Below are 17,895 nucleotides of genomic sequence, written 5' to 3' on the forward strand. Positions count from 1 at the left end.
AGCCTATCATTCATCCCGTCACTTGATTGATATACAGGGCAGCCAGTTAGAGGACAACTGAAGTTGACATTCAGGTAACCAATCAAGTGCAAACGACGACGCTAAGTGCAGCAGAATTTACGATGTCAGTCTATCATCAATCCCGCTACTTGATTGATATACAGGGCAACCAGTCAGAAGCGCTCAGCTATTCAGCGAATTACCTCTGATTTTAAGCCAATTAGTTAATTATTATGTGTGTTTTGCAATATTGGCTCATTTGGTTATGCAAGGTACATCAACATACATTGTACATACAAAGAATCCTCAATACATTTGAAAATAATTAGATGTTTTGCATTTTTGTGGTGGGTAGATCATTTTGACTTGGTCATTTTGTAAGTAGCTCATATGCTGAAAAAATGCGCAGATTTGTATTGAGCAATATGGATTCACGTAGTTATGCGAGGTACACCAACATATATGGATCACATAAAGAATTCTCAATATAATTATGTATAAATGTATAATTATGTATAAATGTATGTTTTGCAAATTTATAGTAGGTAGATCTTCTTGACCCCTGATCTACAGGTATCGCCGCCTTCAGAGCTTACAGCTTACAGCTTACTTTATTTCTGTAGGTATTTTCTATGATCTATGCCTCTCCTTCCCTCCCTCTCCTCTCCTCCCTCTCCTCTCCTCTCCTCTCCTCTCCTCTCCTCTACCTGTCCTCCCCCTTCTCCTCTCTCTCTACCCAGCCAGCCATCAGCAGGAGGGTCCCCCTACATGAGCCTGGTCATGCTCAAGGTTTCTTCCTGTTAAGGGCGAGTTTTTCCTTACCACTGTTGCTTGTTTGGGGTCAGGCCCTGGGATTCTGTAAAGCGCCTAGAAACAATTTTGATTGCAACAGATGCTATATAAATAAAGATTGATCATAACCTCGTGATGATGTCTTGTTTTTCCTGTATGAGGAGCTGCTAAGAGGGGATGCTGTGGCACATAGGCTCCTGATTGTTCTTCAAATGAGGATGTGTACCATGAAGCCTTCCTCCTACTTCCATTTTTGGTAATAACTGGAATCTATACCATTTGGTGGCTATATTGTGTTATGAGGTCATCAGAGAAGAATGTGTTTACTTGACTTTATAAGAAGGGGCTATCGAAGTAAGCACTTTAGAGATCTTCACCATTTGGACAACGAAACCGCCCTCAGGCAAGCTGCAGCATCCGATAGATACCTGACTGTTCTCTCCAATATACATCTCTTATAACCAAGTCGGAGTCTACGAAGATTCCATCATCATCAACACCTCTCGACTACCACCAGAAGAATAATACCACATACTTCCAGCTACTGAGGCCTCTTGGTGGACGGGGTGGTCAGTCCACAGGAAGAGAATGAAAGGGACACTCCACATGACACACGCTCAAACTACCGGTAATCTCGTGATAAACATAAAAACCCAATTCCAAAATCACAGCACAACGGGGAGGAGGAGATGTTACCATCCAGGACACCAACACCACGGGCACTCAGCAGCTGAAAGAAAGACAATAAAAACACATTGATACAGAAACAGAAAACAACAAAAGCTTACACCAATTAACATACTAATTAATTAAAATACCGACCTAAACCATTCTCATAAAAACCCTCATCAGGTCACACACTCCTGCACCATGAATTCACACACTCAAACACCCAATGTCTGTGGGCCTGGATTCCCTCGGTCCGTGAACTCAACACAACCAGAGACCCACGATCGCTGTCCAAGGGATGCAGCAGCTGCAACTTTCACCACCCGATCCGGTAATAAATCCTGCTGCCAACGAGAAGGACGTGCAAGGAGCCCAACAAACACACCAGGTCAATGTCCAGCAGGAACGGCAACAACCAAGATGGGGAACCACCGGCAACCAGATGAATCCAGCTGTCAGCTGAGTTCAGAACTGAAGAAGCCTTCTGGATATAAGGTGAAACATCTTCAAAAGAGAAGAAAAACAGTCCAGTTGACAAAGAAAACTACCTTGAATAGACACGCAAAACATAACAATGGCTGGGATCAAAGCATATAGACTTTGTTCAGAGTCAAAACATTAAAGAAATACCAAAGCCATTTTGAAAGACATACATTAAGACATCAAAGTCAAGATGGATGAAAGAATCTTGGCATGAAAGACAAAGGTATAGTCAACAAAGTTCCCCTGCTCAATATACTAACAACTAACAACTGTGCAACATTGGCTGTTGAGCTGTCGTACAGAGCAGAAATGGGCGTCTCTTCCAATAAACGCAAACGTGAGGAATCCTCAAAATCAGGTGACTACACCATCAGAGAAGCCAAATCCATGTTTTTCATGCTGGTCTGATTCATTTATACAAAAGTTTAAAGCAGAATGGTTTTACCTCACAATCAGAGACCAGAACCAGTCCAACCACCAGCAGAGGGGAGGACGGTAGGCCAGTGAGCAAAAAGAGGAAGGTCGGCTCTGAGTGCAGGCGAACGGTTTGCAGCAAACCCACTACTCGAGTGGGACGGAAGGACGTGTCAAACCAGGGCAGAAAGAGAAAGGCCCAGTCATACCCAGAAGCTCCCAGGAAGAGACAGAAGACTGAATCAGTGACGGTTCCCCACAATGTGTTCTCTTTTCCTGATCTGCAGCCATCAACCACAGCAAAGCCCAAGCATGTCTTGGTGCCCATCAGCAGAGGTGAGGTTATTGTGGAGGGTGTATGTGTATGTGTGTGTGTGTGTTTGTGAGCACTACAGCTGTAGTAAATCTGTATTTGCAGAAGAATATGAGAAACACTACTTAGAAGTTTCACAGCTCCAAGAAGGAGGTTTTGGAAAGGTGTATTGTGGTTATAGAAGGGACGATTTATTTCCAGTAAGTATTTTTATTTGAATCACACCAAACACACATACACATATAATCCTCACTAATCTCCTTGACACATGATTCTTTCCTGCAGGCGGCAATTAAGCACATCAATAAAGCCTTGGTCACGTACCAGTCAGTGGTAAGGCTAATTTTGATCCTACCATCAGCTGTTGAATTTAGTGTGGAGCTGTTCCTTTTTCATTGATGACCAGCAGTAAACCACAGACGAGCATCTTGTGCTCCTCTCTTCAGTTGATAAATGGTGAGCTCCACTGCGCCCCACTGGAGATGGTACTGATGGTGATGACAGCAGGGGACTCTGTAGGGGAAAATGCCGTCATATCACCATTAGCATGGACTGACCTGGATGATGAAGTCCTACAGACCACCGTCTGGCAACTCGGCTGCATCCTCCTGGAACTACTTAGTGAAAATACTGACTTGTTCACAACAGGGATGCAGCACTGCGAAAATTTCCTCACCCAGACCATAAAGAAGTTAAAAGTGTCTGAAGGTAAAGGGATGCTACTGCTTCTTTTCTTTATTAATATTTTGCAATTGTCTGAACTTGTAATTAATGAATGCAGCTTTCAGGCTAACAGTCACTTTTCTCTCCGTCTACCCTCTGTAGACTGTAAGAAGTTTTTGAAGAGCTGTTTGCTATTCAACCCGGATCAGCGTTATACCCTGGAACAGATGTTGTGCCACCCGTGGTTCCATTCAAGTGTCCTGCCAGAAGCACAGCCCTGAGGTCACTTGACAGCTGATGTCCCTCTATTTTACTGTAATTTTCAGGAAATGTGAACCTTATAATGATATGTAACCATTTATCACTACTGCCTAAATAAACACACTATTCTCCTACATCTCACAATACCCGAGAAAATGACTGGTGTCTGGTCTCTGCTTTGTTTCTAGGTAACTATTTGTATTATACACCCAGCCCAGATGGGCCAACATGGGGACCAGGTGGTGGACTTGGGGCTGGGTGAATGCTTTTAGAGGTTACTCAATAAATGTTACCCATGTTTTGGTGTCGAACTGATGAAAAAAACAAGTCTTCCAAGTCTAAGGCTCTGATCCAAAAGAAACCCAGGTGGCCTTGACAGACATATATTTAGTGTAAATTTTAATAACACGTCATTATTCATTCTAAACATGGAGAAAAAAAAAAATTCAGGCTTTTCCAACTGTATGTTGTTAATTCAGTGACCAGAGGAGCATTTGTCAGGACCAGTGTTAAGTGTCTCTCCTGTACAGGTTTTTGTTCCTGTCTTAATCACGTCCTGTTTTATTTTGAATTCTGGTGGGTGTCATCCGCATCTTCCTGACAAGTCTTCCTCCTGTGTAATTGGGTAACGTCTCTGTTCCGTCTCCCTCCACCTCCTCTTTATAAGCTGTTTCTTCCACCCTTCCGTCTCAGATCATCTTGTTAAAGGGGAGTTTTTCCTTGCCACTGTTGCTTTTTGGGGGTCAGGCCCTGGGATTCTGGAAAGCGCCTAGAAACAATTTTGATTATAACAGACGCTATATGTAAAGATTGATTTGAGTTGCTGTAAAAGCACTTTGATCTGCTGAAACCAATTCATGATTTGATAACCCCCGATTTACATGTCTGTTAGCAAGATAGTGAACCCTAAATTTAGTGAATCCGAAAAGATTATTTCCAGAGTGCTGTTTTTATGCACAACAACATTTTCTTCTATCGCCAATACAAGCGCAACTTGGGGACTTTTTTCCATGTTTCTTACACTAACCCATAAGATCAACCTTCAGGAAACCCCTTTTCATCCGATTAAAGCCTATTGATGTGAGGCTTCTGAATAATAAAGCTAAATAACATTTCCTCTGCTAAACTGTCACTGCAACAACATGAATCCTGCAAAATGTGTTCAAATTTCCTTCTCCTTAATTCAGGAAAAACTGAGGTCATGGTGTTTGGTTCTGAACCTCTCAGGGATAGATTAGATCACATGATCACTCTAGATGGTATCTCATTAACATCTAGTCTTTCTGTGAGGAATCTAGGAGTAACTTTTTAGCAAAGTCTCTCCTTCAACTCACACATTAAAACAGTCTCTAGAAGTGCCTTTTTTCACCTGAGGAACATCACAAGGATTAGAAAACTACTGACGTGGCATGATGCTGAAAAGTTAATTCATGCTTTTGTTACTTCCAGGCTGGACTATTGTAATTCGTTATTAGCAGGGTGTCCAAACAACTCTTTAAGAAGCCTCCAGCTGATCCAAAATGCTGCAGCCAGAGTTCTGACAGATATTGACAAAAGAGATCACATGACTCCTCTCCTCTCCTCTCCTCTCCTCTCTCCTCTCCTCTCCTCTCCTCTCCTCTCCTCTCCTCTCCTCTCCTCTCCTCTCCTCTCCTCTCCCCTCACCAAGTAGACAAGTGATGTTATTTCTTGTCTAGTTTTTCTGTTGCCCCCCCGTCCCTCCTGTATTCATCTACACTAACTGTTCGGTGAGTAAATTATATTTACATGTGAAGGTGCTCGTACCCCATCCCACTGCCCATGGCTTGTTATATTTTGGCATGCAGCCTGTCCACTTAGCTGTTTGGACCTTTCTGAGCACATGTGATCTCCACAGATCGAGCTTTTTCAGTGTATTCAGGGAGCAGGCAGCTACGATTTGAGACCAAAATGAACCATGAAACCACGCAAGCTCAGAGAGTGCACCTTTAATGAGCTTGTCATGAGCTGGTTAATTGGCATCATGGCAGCGAAAGAACAGTCAAACATACATGCAGTTCTACTGCTTAGAGGCACCTGATTTTACTCCTTTTGATGATTTCCTCATTCTCTCTGGTTCTGGTTTTGGGTGGTCACACACCACATTGGTCATTCCTCTCAAAATTGGTGACTTTTATTAGAATAAATGATTGGTTTTTAATCAATTAAATAATTTTAACTCTTTAAGCTTTTTGGAACATGCAGAATCGTTACAACACTAATTTACCCAGGTGTAAAAGTTCACCTGATCATGTCCAGGTTTCACTGAAACTCCACCAGGGGGAAGCAGTGATCTGGATTTCAACATGAAACAACATGACAATCTGGCCCAAGAGATGGCGCTGCTGAGTTACTTACAAAGGTGGACACGCACGCCAAACACACCACACTCTCGGCGTTGAACATGGATCAGCAAGTCTATTTTAGAACCTTAACAGTTGAAAATGGCACAGACACCCCACCCCCACCTGCACCCTGCTGGGACTGTGTGTGTGTGTGTGTGTGTGTGTGTGTGTATGTGTGTGTGTGTGTGTGTGTGTGTGTGTGTGTGTGTAAGTGTGAGTGTGTTTGTAAGAGAGAGGGAGAGAGAGAGAGAGAGATGAGAGGGGGGAGGAATAAAAGGATCCAGGAAGAGAGGAAATGTAGGTCATGCTGGCAGAAGTCACGGGATAAGATGAACGTGGGCTGTTGGAAAAGAATGACTGAGGACCAGCGCGTCTTCTGACCTTTCACCTAGACTGAAGAAACGATATGTGAGTGAGTGAGTGAACGAGTGAGTGACACTTCTGCTTATGAAGGAAAAAACGGGACTTATCTGGATCTCATCCTATGAAGGTGCAATTCTAACAGTTTCCATCAATTGTTCAATCTTTATTTATACTGAGCCTGTTACAGTCAAAATTGTTTCTAGGCGCTTTCCAGAATCCCAGGGCCTGACCCCAAACAAGCAACAGTGACAAGGAAAAACTCCCCTTTAACAGGCAGAAATCTTGAGCAGGACCAGGCTCATGTAGGTGGACCCTGCTTCTGATGGCTGGCTGGGTAGACTGGTTGTTTCTCATGTTTGTGGACACCAGCAGCCTCGGCCTCTTGCAACATAACTAAGATATTAACCCAATAATTAGACGACCCTATAAATATTATTATTATGTCTAAGATAGACATATCCCCCTCTGCCTTTAGAGACTCTGGGGACCACAAGTAAACCAGCATTCTGAGAGCGGAGCGGTCTGTTGGGATGATAAGGTGTCACCAATTCCTCGACGTAGGATGGAGCTAGGCCTCTGAGGACGTTGTAGGTCAGAAAAAGAATTTTAAAAATTATTCTAAATTTAGCGGGCAGCCAATGAAGAGATGCCAGTACAGGAGTTATGTGATCTCTTTTGTCAATACCTGTCAGAACTCTGGCTGCAGCATTTTGGATCACCTGGAGGCTTCTTAAAGAGTTGTTTGGACACCGTGATAATAAAGAATTACAATAGTTCAGCCTGGAAGCAACAAATGCATGGACTAACTTTTCAGCATCATGGTGGGTCAGTAGTTTCCTGATCTTTGCGATGTTTCTCAGGTGAAAAAAAGGCACTTCTAGAGACTGTTTTAATACGTGAGTTAAAGGAGAGATTTTGGTCAAAAGTTACTTCAAGATTCCTCACAGAGAGACTAGATGCTAAGGAGATACCATCTAGAGTGATCATGTGATCTAATCTATCCCTGAGAGGTTCAGGACCAAACACCATGACCTTGGTTTTGATTTCAGTTACCTAACATGTCCAGATAGGCTGACAGCCTATTTGAAAAGTCAAGATTTGGGTATCTATGCTAAATACATAGGTGCGTTTTAGTATTGATCTCTCAGAAAGGTAATGGTATTGCAAAATCAGACTTTCAAACTGTCTAAAACAGCACATTTCTCAAAAAACAAGCTTGACTGTTTCACATGTCATCACCTCCTACAGTTAAATGGAATGGCCTCCACTTCCGGTACATTTGTTTGAACAAGATATATTAGCATTATGCTGACTAGCATTTACCAAAGGCCTGAAATATGACCTTCAATTTGAATTGGCTGTCCTGTCATCTGGGCTGATCTTTGAGCTGTAACAGCGCGGAGGTCCCGCAAATGTTGTTGCCTTACTGAACAAGCAAAACTCTTCACTTTGAGTCTGTTGTCAAACACAAGAGACCAAAGTGATGGTTGCCATGGGAATGTGGCAGGAAGCTCCTCATCTTCCCACCAATGAGCTTCAGTGATTTGTTACTGAGCGAAACCTGGCTAGTTGCCTAGGAGACCACAGGCATTGCACTTCTCTTGATTTAAACTGCTAAATATTTTGTCAAGCATTTCTTAAAACATAAGCTATATTCAAAATCCCATATTGGAATGCAATGTACACATTTACGAATTTTATACCATTATGAAAACTAGTTGGCTGCTAAATTCACATTTTGCATCTGCACAGTTGTCAATATAATGAGGCTAATGCTAATGCTACAATAGTGTGATACATGCAAAGAGCCAAATATCACCTCCAACTAATACTAAAGAGACACTGGGACTGAACCATTTATTTGTATTTATATTAAATATAAACAGTGTACAATTTCGGGACAGATGGGCTACAACTGGAAGAGTGAAACACATATTCATTGATATTCTCTACCGTCTTTTATGTTCATATTATAAAAATGTTTCCTTTGACAGATTTTAGCTTTGGTTATTTTGATATTATGTGTGTCAATCGTCTTAAACACACCAACCAGGACAGACTTGTTTGTGTGTGGCTGAAGATGAAAGTGAAGACTAATGTAGAAATGCAGCATATGTGGATATGACATAAGCTTCCCTTGATGATTCTTCATTTAGCATCCTCGTGGATCCTCTTTTGTGAGCTTGTTTGTGTATTTAGTTTGAACAATGAAAAACCACATCAAGTACCGTAATTTCTGAACTACAGAGCGCACCTGATTAAAAGCCGCATAATCTAATTTTAGAAAGAAAATCAATTTTGTACTTATACAGGCCGCACTGGATTTTAAGCCGCAGGTATCCCACGTAGTAATATGAAAAATTAGATCGAAAACATTCAGTACTGGTATATGTTTTTATTACCATAATGTCTTCTCAATCCTTCGTTGGTTGCACTGTGCACGGTGTGTTGTATTCACTTTACTTAAAATTGAACACTTGGTGTGTTGTATTAACTTTACTTAAAATTGAACACTTGGTGTGTTGTATTCACTTTACCTAAAATTTGAACACTTGGAACATTCTAGTCACCTGATAACAACAGTGAGAAACAACCCATATTAAACAAATACAGGGCTCCGCCGACTATTAGCATTAGCATGGCCTCACCGTCTGTTTCACCCGGTGTCTTTGTCTGTTCAGCGTGTGAAATGTTTAGTTACTCCTCTGCCTCCTTTAGTGAAGGGAATAGGTGCAGAAAGTGTAGTTTATTTACGGCTATGGAGGCGAGATGTAGCGAGCTTGAGACGCGGTTCTGCAGCTTGGAGTTAGCTGGAGTTGCGTCAGGTAGACAGGGGAAGCTAGCTGCTGCAGAGCTACCTAGCGTAGCTACAGCTAGCGGTCCCCCGGGAGCAGCCGAGCAGCCGGCTAGCCAGGGCGGCTGGGTGATGGTTCGCAAGAAGCGTAGCCCAAACCAAAGGCCCACGATGCACCACCAACCGCTTCCCGTGGCTAACCGCTTTTCCCCACTCGGCGACACACCCGCTGAGAAACCGACACTGGTAATTGGTGACTCTGTTTTGCGCTACGTGAAGCCGACTCCAGCGACCATAGTTAAGTGCATTCCTGGGGCCAGAGCGGGTGACATAGAAACCAATTTAAAGCTGCTGGCGAGACGTAAACATAAATTTGGTAAAGTTATTATTCACGTCGGAGAAAACGAACTCCGGCTTCGTCAGTCGGAGGTCACCAAAATTAACAAAGAGTCGGTGTGCAGCTATGCAAAAACAATGTCGGACTCCGTAGCATTCTCTGGTCCCCTCCCCAATCTGGCCAGCGATGAAATGTTTAGCCGCAAGTCATTGCTTCGTCGCTGGTTGTCACGGTGGTGCCCCGAAAACCAGGTGGCCTTTATAGACAATTGGAGCACTTTTTGGGGAAAACCTGGTCTGATTAGGAGAGACAGTGTCCATTCCACACGGGATGGTGCCTCTCTCATTTCTAGTAATTTGGCTAATTTTATCCCCAGGTTTCTTTTCAGCACTGTGGCCAAATTAACCAAGAGTAACAGTGTTTTAGATCCACGTATCCCTTCTTCCCCTAGACTTCATGAGCTTCTTCGCTGATAAAGTTCTAGCTATCAGAGAAAAAGCTAACCAGGCCATCCCAACAACTGGACCATCACCAGATGTGCTGACTGTGGGAACATACAGGTTCTCCAACGAGCCCTTAAACTCCTTCAGCCCCATATATTTTTCTGAGGCGTCTTCGCTAATTCAGAAATCCAAGACCACCACGTGTCTTTTAGATCCCATCCCAACACACCTGTTGAAGGATGTTTTACCATTGATAGGCAGTTCTGTCCTGGACCAGATCAATTGTTGTTTAGTGACAGGTTATGTACCCCGGTCCTACAAGGTGGCAGTGATTAAGCCGTTGCTTAAAAAAAACCATCACGGGTTCCTGATGTGTTAGCAAACTATAGGCTGATATCCAACCTTCCTTTTATCTCCAAAATTCTAGAGAAGGTTGTAGTGACTCAGTTACTGGAGCACCTGCAGAGAAACAGCCTGTTTGAGATGTTTCAGTCAGGCTTTAGAGCTCATCACAGCACAGAAACAGCACTTCTTAAAGTTACTAATGATCTTCTTATAGCTTCAGATCATGGACTTGTCTCTATGCTGGTTCTGCTGGACCTCAGTGCTGCTTTTGATACATTTGATCACAGCATCCTGTTGCAGAGACTGGAACATGTGATTGGCATTAAAGGGACAGCACTAGACTGGTTTAGATCATATTTACCAGTTACCAGTTTGCTCATGTCCATGGCGTTCTCTCTTCATACAGTAGGGTTAGCCATGGAGTTCCTCAAGGTTCTGTACTTGGACCAATCCTTTTCACCTTGTACATGCTTCCCTTAGGGAACATTATTCGGCAGCATGGGATAAATTTTCATTGTTATGCTGAGTTCCTTAAGGCTCTAGATGTTGTAGGGCTGTCGTGGCTGACTCGACTGTGCAACATTGCGTGGACATCGGGGGCGGTGCCCCTGGATTGGCAGACCGGGGTGGTAGTCCCTCTTTTTAAGAAGGGGGGGATCACACTCCTCAGCCTCCCTGGTAAGGTCTATTCAGGGGTACTGGAGAGGAGGGTCCGCCCGATAGTCGAACCTCGGATTCTGGAGGAGCAATGTGGTTTTCATCCTGGGCGTGGAACAGTGGACCAGCTCTACTTCCTCAGCAGGGTCTTCGAGAGTGCATGGGAGTTTGCCCAACCAGTCCACATGTGTTTTGCTGACTTGGAGAAGGCGTGTCCCTCGGGGGGTCCTCTGGGGGGTTCTCCGAGAGTATGGGGTGTCGGGCCTGCTGATACGGGCCGTCCGCTCCCTGTACGATTGGTGTCAGAGTTTGGTCCACATTGCTGGAAGTAAGTCGAACTCGTTTCCAGTGAGGGTTGGTCTCCGCCAGGGCTGCCCTTTGTCACCGATTCTGTTCATAATTTTTATGGACAGAATTTCTAGGTGCCGTCATGGTGTTGAGGGGGTCCTGTTTCGTGACCTCAGGAATGGGTCGCTGCTTTTTGCAGATGATGTGGTCCTGTTGGCGTCATCAGCCTGTGACCTCCAACGATCACTGGATCGGTTCGCCGCCGCATGTGAAGCGGCTGGGATAAAAATCAGCACCTCCAAATCCGAGGCCATGGTTCTCAACCGGAAAAAGGTGGAGTGCCTTCTCCGGTCAAGGAGGAGATCCTGCCCCAAGTGGAGGAGTTCAAGTACTCGGGGTGTTTGTTCACGAGTGAGGGAAGAATGGAGCAGGAGATCGACAGGCGGATCGGTGCGGCGTCCGCAGTAATGCGGACTCTGCACTGGTCCATAGTGGTGAAGAGAGAGCTGAGCCGAAAGGCGAAGCTCTGATTTACCTGTCGATCTTCGTTCCTATCCTCACCTATGGTCATGAGCTTTGGGTAATGACCGAAAGAACAAGATCACGGGTACAAGTGCCGAAATGAGGCCGCTGCTCTCCGCGTTGAGAGGAGCCAGATGAGGTGGCTTGGGCACCTAGTCAGGATGCCCCTGGGTGCCTTCCTGGTGAGGTGTTCAGGGCATGTCCCTCCGGTAGGAGACCCCCGGGAAGACCCAGGACACGTTGAAGAGACTATGTCTCTCGACTGGCCTGGGAACGCCTGGGGATCCGCCCGGATGAAATGGAAGAAGTAGCTGGGGAGAGGGAAGTCTGGGTTTCTCTTCTTAGGCTGCTGCCCCCGCGACCCGACCCCGATAAGCGGTAGAGGATGGAGAGGATGTTATGCTGATGACACTCAGCTTTATCTATCCATGAAACCAGAGGAGACAGAGAAGTTAGTGAAGCTTCAGACATGTCTTAAAGACATAAAGACCTGGAGGTCTTCAAATGTCCTCCTCCTTAACTCAGGAAAAACTGAGGTCATGGTGTTTGGTCCTGACCCTCTCAGGGATAGATTAGATCACATGATCACTCTAGATGGTATCTCATTAACATCTAGTCTCTCTGTGAGGAATCTTGGAGTAACTTTTGATCAAAATCTCTCATTCAACTCACACATTAAATTAGTCTCTCGAAGTGCCTTTTTTCACCTGACGAACATCACAAGTATTAGAAAACTACTGACCCACCATGATGCTGAAAGGTTAGTCCATGCATTTGTTAGAGATCACATTACTCCTGTACTGGCATCTCTTCATTGGCTGCCCGTTAAATTTAGAATAATTTTTAAAACCCTTCTTTTGACCTACAAGGTCCTCAGAGGCCTAGCTCCATCCTACCTGGAGGAGCTAGTGACACCTTACCAGTCCAATAGACCGCGCCACTCTCAGAATGCTGGTCTACTTGTGGTCCCTAGAGTTTCTAGGGATCGAATGGGGGGCCGAGCATTTAGCTACCAGGCCCCCCTGCTATAGAACCAGCTCCCTGTCCAGGTATGGGAGGCTGACTCCATCGCTACTTTTAAGATTAGGCTTAAAACCTACCTCTTTGAAAAAGCTTATTGTTACTAATTCTGTAGTTCCAATTATTATCATAGACAGACAAATTATCATACTTATGGGGTCGTCTAATCATTAGGTTAACATCTTAGCTATGCTGCTATAGGCCAAGGCTGCCGGGGTCCAGAAACATGATCACCTGACAGGCCTCTGTCACCCAACTGGGTCATGGTTTCCTCTTCCCTCCTCTCCTCCTCCTCATCAAGTAGACTAGTAATGCTATGTCCTGTGTAGCTTTTCTGCCCCCCCCTTCTGTATCCATTTACAGGTATCGCCGCCTTCAGAGCTGTATACTGACCTCCGACCCCGCTGACCCACTCAACCAGCAGCTTTTTCAATTCAATTTAATTCAATATAATGTATTTTGTATGTATTTCTATGCCTCTCCTCTACCTCCCCTCCCCTCCCCCCTTCCTCTCTACCTCTCCTCTCTCTCCTCTCCTCTCCTCTCCTCTCCTCTCCTCTCCTACCTATTCTATCCTCTACCTTTCTACCTGTCCTCCCCCTTCTCCTCTCTCTCTACCCAGCCGGCCATCAGCAGGGGGGTTCCGCTACATGAGCCTGGTCCTGCTCAAGGTTTCTTCCTGTTAAAGGGGAGTTTTTCCTTGCCACTGTTGCTTGTCTGGGGTTAGGCCCTGGGATTCTGGAAAGCGCCTTGAAACAATTCTGATTGTAAAAGACGCTATACAAATAAAGATTGATTGATTGATTGATTGAGACGAGTCACAGACGAGTGACAAACAGACAGGTAAGAAACAACAGCCACTCTTTTCACTTGTATGTTTATACAGAGCCCTTAAATCCAATTTTTTTTACGTCAGGATTTTTTAACTTTTATTTTAATTTAATCCTCTTAGCAACATAAACAAATATATTCTACCTGTAGATGCTTTTTTTTTAAACGGTGTCTGTAATGCAGCTACCTTGAAATATACGTTTGTATCAGCTACACACAAATTACGTTGTTTATGCTTTTTTACTCAAACAATGAACAATCTAAAAACCTCCGATGGCCCACCTCTAATATCTTCTATTTTCATCGCGGTGGCGATTGCTTTTGCCTTCCGTCTGATTTTTACAGTGGAAACACCGCGGCCGCCTGCTCTCTGTGTGTTGACCCAGTCTTCCAAAACGTTTTCTAGCTCGGGCTACCTGCTATGTTTACATCTAAAAGCTTTTGTCGTCTTTTTGATTTGGATCAGGCTGGCGTCTCCACCTTCTCGCCATTGATTACCGTAATTTATGCCAAGATTACGTGCGGCAGCTCGATTTCCTTCTTCAACCGCCAGAGCGATCGCTTTTAACTTAAAAGTCGCATCATATGCTTTTCTTCTAGTATTTTCCACGTTGATGAGGGTTAGTAAAAATGACTGATTCATAATAGTTGTGATAGTGCGCCACGAAAAAAAAACATAAATAAGCCGCACCATAGAATATGCCGCAGTATTTAAAGTGTAGAAAAAAAAGTAGCGGCTTATAGTCCGGAAATTACGGTATTGAAAAATGAATACAGTATTGATAAATGTGCTGTCTGCACATGCAAATAAGTTCTTACTCTCTCACCAAGGACATCAGGTGAGTTTACCACAGCCCTGAGTCTCAGAGAGAAAGGGCACCATGTTTCAACTTCCCTCTTTAGCTGAGAAGCACACACAGGTGTGCGGCTCAATATGGTGCTCCTCCAAACTGTGACTGTCTTTCTGAACATGAAGCATATGTGTAAAATACAATAAAATCAGATGTAAGTTAGAAAAATGACCTAAGGGGGATGGCGAGTTGCATACGTTATTTTTGAATACCATGAGAGTCATAGCACTTTATACTTCAGGTTTTTGCTCATTATTTGCTTACTCTCTTAAGGACTTGTTATGGTCAGGTTGGTGTGGTCAGCTGTTCTGAGCAATTCTGTTGTTCTGTGTTATTACCTGCTCGGTGCTTTGTTGCTCAATCTCGCCACCTTCCAGCATCCTCCTGTGGGCTTTGTTTCTTTGATTTCTGTCGGGGTCATCTGCTCTTCATTCCCTGTAATGACTGACACTAACCTTGCTTCTATGTTGCCATGCTGATGCTCTGCTAATTTTGCAAATTATTGCGTGGAAGAAAGTATTTGGTTTAATCCAATGTTGTCTGACTACCATGATGTAAATCCATTTGAAATATAATTGAGAGAAAAACTCTTAATATTTCCATTCAGCTTGTTCAGCATTCACCTCCTTCTCCACCTCCATTTATATTATTTTCTGCCTCTTCTGGAAGAAGGTTGAAGCTGTTAGATAAGATAAGATAAGATAAAAACTTTATTGATCCCACATCGGGGAAATTCACGTGTTACAGAAGTGAGGAAAAAACCTATTTTGTTATGTACATTACTATGTACATTATACATGATATACAGAGGGGGAAATTATATACAGAAGGGAATATTAGACCATATGAAGAAAAATGAATGTGCAAATAAGAGATTACTTAGTTAGGTAGTATGATTAAGTAGTGCAGAAAAATATGCCAACCCTGGGTTATTGGTGCTACATTAACAGTTGTGCATGTTGTACAATCTGATGGCAGTTGGGATAAATGACCTGCGGTAACGTTCCCTTTTACACCGTGGGTGTAACTGTCTGCTGCTGAAGTAGCTGCTTAAGGCCCCCACAGTCTCGTGTAGGGGGTGAGAGGGGGTGTCCATAATTGATGTCAGCTTGGCTAACATCCACCTCTCACCCACCTCCTCAATAGAGTCCAGAGAGCAGTCCAGGAGTGAGCCAGCCCTTCTGACCAGTTTGTTGAGTCTCTTCCTGTCCCTCTATGAGCTTCCACAGCTCCAGCAGACTACAGCGTAAAAGATCGCTGATGCCACCACAGAGTCATAAAAAGTCCTAAGCAGTGACCTGCACACTCCAAAGGACCTCAGTATCCTCAGCAGAAGTGTTCCTTCCTATCCATCTGAGACTGAAAAGGAGCCAGACGGATCCACTGAGGCTTGACTCACATCAGAAGACAGTCAGTAAAAGCCCCAAATGAAGAGGGAGTATGATGAAAAGGGAAGCGCAACCATTTCTGAGTTCAAGTTAAGTTAAAATGTCCAAAGTTCACAGGAGCTCAGGAAACTGCAGCGGCTGCAGACTTGACTGTGTATCCCAGCTGAACACCCAAAATGACTCAGTTTAACATCTTTTTTCCTTATTGTTCAAAACCAAAAAGGCCATGAAGGAAGTTGCAGTGATGCTAACCTATTCTGATTCTGACTGATCTGACAGACCGAACAGCATTAAGAGAGATGAGGCAAAGCTATACAGTAAGACAATATTCAAGCATTTCAGAAATGCCGTGAATGGACACATACAGGACTACCTTAGGATTTCTTCAGACACGCCTCCTGATCCAAATGATACAACATCCTAGATTAAGAGCTATGGAAGATATGCAGCATGATTAAGTCACATGACATCTGGGCATCATTAATATGTTCTTTACACATTCACCTTATCAATAAGTAAATGGTTTGAATCTAATGTCTCATCTTCTGAAGCTTAAGTCCTTGAACACAGGTTTAGTCTCAAAAAGAGAAGACACTCATGGCTTCTTTTACATAACCTTGGTCTATCAATCATAGCCAAAGAGAGAGAGAGACAGATGGAGAGAGACTTTTACTTTAAATACCACTTTTATTGACAATAATAAATGTAATAAAACATATAATGCACCTGTCAATGGATTACAAAGTTCCTGACTTACATGAGGCAGCAGGTGAGGCTGGGGAGTATCACATCCAGCATCCGGTCAACCAGCACTGGCGTCCACCAGGGGTGTGTGCTCTCCCTACTGCTCTTTTTATACTAGCGACTGCACCTCGGGAGACCCAACTGTCAAACTCCTAAAGTTTATGGACGACACAACCGTCATCGGCCACATCCGGGAAGGCGAGGAGTCTGCGTACAGACGGGAAGTAGAACAGCTGGCCATTTGGTGTGGTCAGAACAACCTGGATGCTCTGAAAACTGTGGCGATGACAGTGGACCCTATAAGAAACCCCCAACTCTGCCCCCCTCTCCATTCTGAACAACATGGTGTCTGTGGAGACCTCCAGGTTTCATCAGGAAAAAGGCCCAGGAGAGAATGTACTACCTGTGCCAGCTCAGGAAGTCCAACCTGCCTCAGGAACTGCTGATCCAGTTTTACACCGCCATCATCCAGTCTGTCCTCTGTTCCTCCATCACTGTGTGGTTTGGGTCAGCCACCAAACAGGACAGGAACAGACTACAACAGACAGTCAGGACTGCAGAGAGAGTCATCGGCACCAGCCTGCCCTCCGTTCAGGACCTGTACGAGTCCAGAGTCAGGAAATGGGCCAGAAGCATCTCTGCAGATCCATCACACCATGGACTCCCCTCTTGTAGGCGCTACAGAGCACTGTACATCACAATAAGGAGACATAGGAACAGTTTCTTCCCACAGGCTGTTACTCTGATGAACACTTAACACCAGTCACTATGTCAGGAACAATCCCCGTGGTATTACTACCAGTTGTGTATACTGTATATATCACAATGTCATTTCCACCTGTTTATAACATATCTATTAAGGAGGAAAAAATTTTTTATATTCATGCACCATTTGCATTTTAATACCACAATATAAGTTATGTTCAATTGAGCAGCTGCTTAGTTTTGTTGTTTAACTTTACATATTTCTATTATTTCTTTACCTTGTGTGTTATTGACTGTCACTTTTTAATTTTATTGCCTTGTTTTGGTACAAGAGAGTGCTCTAAATCGGAGTCAAATTCCTCATATGTGAAAACTTACCTGGCCAATAAAGCTGATTCCTTATTCTAATTCTAATAAAACAATCATTAAGTCATTGTCAGTTGAGGTAGTTAGAGTTCCAGTTCTCTCTGCTCGGACACTGAACACAGGACACTTTCATGGCCCCACAGCTGCTGAAACATTTCCAGGTTCGTGGTGGCCTTGTAGAAGCAGAACTCCAGCCTCAATCTGGCTCTAATGTTCTGCCTCCACACAGCCACCACATCACATGTGTCCCTGTCCTGTATTCTGTCCCCGTGTCATGTAGATT

The 17,895-nt window shown here is 44.0% G+C and overlaps 1 protein-coding gene and 2 long non-coding RNA genes across 3 annotated transcripts in view; 2 read left to right on the forward strand and 1 right to left on the reverse strand.

Annotated features, from left to right (window-relative positions):
- The first annotated feature begins 2,407 nt into the window (after nucleotides 1-2,407).
- LOC130528899 (uncharacterized) lies at nucleotides 2,408-3,739 on the forward strand. The gene is made up of 3 exons (XR_008951431.1): nucleotides 2,408-2,694; nucleotides 2,957-3,379; nucleotides 3,497-3,739. It is a non-coding gene; the product is annotated as an uncharacterized LOC130528899 (long non-coding RNA).
- Nucleotides 3,740-6,341: 2,602 nt separating this feature from the next.
- LOC130528390 (F-box-like/WD repeat-containing protein TBL1XR1) overlaps nucleotides 6,342-17,895 on the forward strand; it is a 64,946-nt gene continuing 53,392 nt past the window's right edge. Inside the window, exon 1 of the mRNA XM_057037684.1 lies at nucleotides 6,342-6,366. The gene's annotated coding sequence lies outside the window, so the exon portion shown is untranslated. The remainder of the gene's footprint in view (nucleotides 6,367-17,895) is intronic.
- Nucleotides 8,840-17,895, reverse strand: part of LOC130528391 (uncharacterized) — an 80,700-nt gene continuing 71,644 nt past the window's right edge. The window contains exon 2 of the long non-coding RNA XR_008951274.1: nucleotides 8,840-9,398. This is a non-coding gene — a long non-coding RNA (uncharacterized LOC130528391). The remainder of the gene's footprint in view (nucleotides 9,399-17,895) is intronic.

The sequence above is a fragment of the Takifugu flavidus genome, chromosome 7, assembly GCF_003711565.1.
Source record: "Takifugu flavidus isolate HTHZ2018 chromosome 7, ASM371156v2, whole genome shotgun sequence".
In the NCBI taxonomy this organism is placed as follows: Eukaryota; Metazoa; Chordata; class Actinopteri; order Tetraodontiformes; family Tetraodontidae; genus Takifugu; species Takifugu flavidus.